The 2,740-nt window shown below is 36.5% G+C and overlaps 1 pseudogene; it reads right to left on the bottom strand.

Annotated features, from left to right (window-relative positions):
- Positions 1–973, bottom strand: LOC110635333 (uncharacterized; annotated as a pseudogene).
- Positions 974–2,740: the final 1,767 nt, after the last annotated feature.

Raw genomic sequence — 2,740 nt, 5'->3', positions numbered from 1 at the left:
TTATCCTCCTCGAAGTGGTGGAAGAACCAACTTCTTATGCTCGCTATGGAAGAGGGGCGAAACTGGGAGAGCTTTTCGCTGTATTGAATGCTCAAGCCGACTAAACACAAGAGGAAGCGTATCTTAAGTAAAAATGATTGTACTACCATTAAGGAATTGGAAAAGCCCTGCAAGGAGATGTATCGAATTGATGTGTTGGTCCGTTTGTAAAAGGAAATGCTTACCCATCTCATTGGAGCAAATAGAATCAAGTTGCACCCTCTCATGAAGCTTGTATGCTTCACAACAAACTAAGACTGGTACACAAAATTCATGGGCAACCATAGCAACACATGCATTCCCAATCTTTGAGTAAACTATTCCATTGAACAACACAGATGACGCACCCAAAAACACTTGAGTAACTTCACGCATGATATATGAAATAGCGTTTATATGAGTGTATGAATAGCTGATCCCTTTCCCACCTACCTACGAAGTAAGAGTTGCCCTTTAAGCTTTAGACGACAGTCCACTACCACAACTAGTAGTATTGTTTCAACCGCAAATGATGAGCCATACGTAAGAAGAACATCACCTTCTCTAACCTTTGTGACTGCATGCTTGACCTTGTCTGCAATTGCGATCTTCTCATTTATGAAAAGATCAATATCTGAATGAAGAGTTGCCTTTGCTTCCAACTCAGACAAAATCAAAGGTAACTTGGCAATTCGATTCTTTAGAAACCTAATTGCATTCCCCATGCTGATTGAAAGAGGCCAACATTCAATGAGAAAAGAACCATAACTTCCAATTTTTGCTGTCAAGACTCTAACAAGAGGTTTTACATGTGGTGTTGAATAGTCTGTAGTGACCTCTTGAATGGTAAAAGCATAGCAATGCAGCGAGCATTGCCACCACATAAATCTCCCGATAAATACAGCAAACCAACTTGAAAAAAAAAAAAAAAAAGCTGATAATTGGACAAGAACATGAGAATGGTCAACTTTTTGCGTGGTGACCTTAAGCAAAGGTCCTAAAACAACAACTAGCTTTTGTTCATGATAGAGGTTCATCTTAGCAAAAAATTTTAAATCATCATTTAGTTCATATATAGAGTCATAATGCAAGCTCAAGTAGGTCATAAACAGCACATAAAAAGATGAGAACACAATTATATTGACTTGAAATCGCTCAATTCAGTCTATGTGCTCATTAAGGATTATTCTGAAGCAGACAAGTAGAACACATTTCAATCAAAATTGTTATCTAAAAACTTCAGAATAATGCCTTGTTGACAGTTGAATGCATTCGATCTAGTTGGAAGAACCTTGACTCGAGATCAGGAAGTTGAGTTCCACGCTCATATGTGTTCCTTGTTTGGTACATCAAAGCCTCAATTCTATCTAATAAGGAGATGGAGAATATGGTACTTTTCTTGGCTGAAATTGGTCTGATGTAATATCCGGTGGTCATTTTATTAAAGAATCTATAAACTAAAAAAATGTTAAGACTTACCATCAAGTAAATGTGAGGAAGACTTGCTCCTCTTTTTTGCGTAACTGGAACAGGGCAATGCATAAAACGTTCTTTTTTTTTTTTCTCTCATAAATGTTGTGGTTTAGGCCTATAATCTATAGGGTTTGGACATGTGGTAATAAAATTATATATTATCACGTGTGTATCTCATATTCCTATGTGTCTGTTTAATTTTTGTTTAGATGTCATGATTTTTTAAATTGAGGTGTGTGATAAGTCCCGAAATTAGTTCAGGTGTATATTAAAAAAAAAAACACAATAATACAGAGAGTGGATGATGCATTTGGCCATTATATTTCAGAATGTCAATTCATATTACAATATGGGTCATTTAATTAATGGAGCAAGAAACTTCATTGATACGTGAATGGAGAAGTTTTTTGGTCTTTTCTTTGCAATCTTGTTCTACAATTTCTTTTTTTTTTATTTTTTTTTTCTATATCATTATTGTCAAGGAGAAGGGTGAATATTGCTTGCATTCAGGAGACTAAATGGGTAGGAGAGAAAAGTAAGGAAGTGGGTAATTCAGGGTACAAATTGTGGTTTACCGGAAAGGAGAGAAACAAGAACGGAGTGAGTATAATCATAGACAGAACATTGAAAGACGCAGTAGTAGCTGTGAAAAGAGTAGGAGATAGAATTATACTAGTAAAGCTAGTACTAGAAAGAGAAACAATAAATATAGTTAGTGCTTATGCCCCACAAATAGGACTAGACAGTGAGAGTAAACAAAGGTTTTGGGAAGATATGGATGATTTAATGCAAAGCATACCGAATGAAGAGAATGTTTTCATTGGTGGAGATTTGAATGGACATGTAGGAAGTGATAGACAAGGTTATGAGAATGTTCATGGAGGTTTTGGTTTTGGCAGTCGAAATGAGGAGGGAAAAAGCATCCTGAATTTTGCTATGGCATACGACCTAATACTAGCAAATACCTACTTTATAAAAAGAGAGTCACATTTAGTGACTTTCAAAGGTGGGCAACATAGAAGCCAAATCAACTTCCTCTTAACCGGGAAGACAAATAGAGCTCTATGCAAGGATTGCAAGGTCATTCCAGGAGAGGCTTTAATAAGTCAACATAGATTGGTGGTCTTGGATGTCAAGTTTAGGAACAATTCAAGTAAGGTCAGAAGAAATAGTGTAGCTCGAACAAAGTGGTGGGAGTTCAAAGGAGTAAAGCAAGTGAAGTTCAAAAATGAGCTTCTCGAGTCCGAAG

The sequence above is a fragment of the Hevea brasiliensis genome, chromosome 4 (genome assembly GCF_030052815.1).
Source record: "Hevea brasiliensis isolate MT/VB/25A 57/8 chromosome 4, ASM3005281v1, whole genome shotgun sequence".
Lineage (NCBI taxonomy): Eukaryota > Viridiplantae > Streptophyta > Magnoliopsida > Malpighiales > Euphorbiaceae > Hevea > Hevea brasiliensis.
Note: the sequence above shows the minus strand (reverse complement) of the source record. Positions and strands in the feature narration are given on the sequence as shown.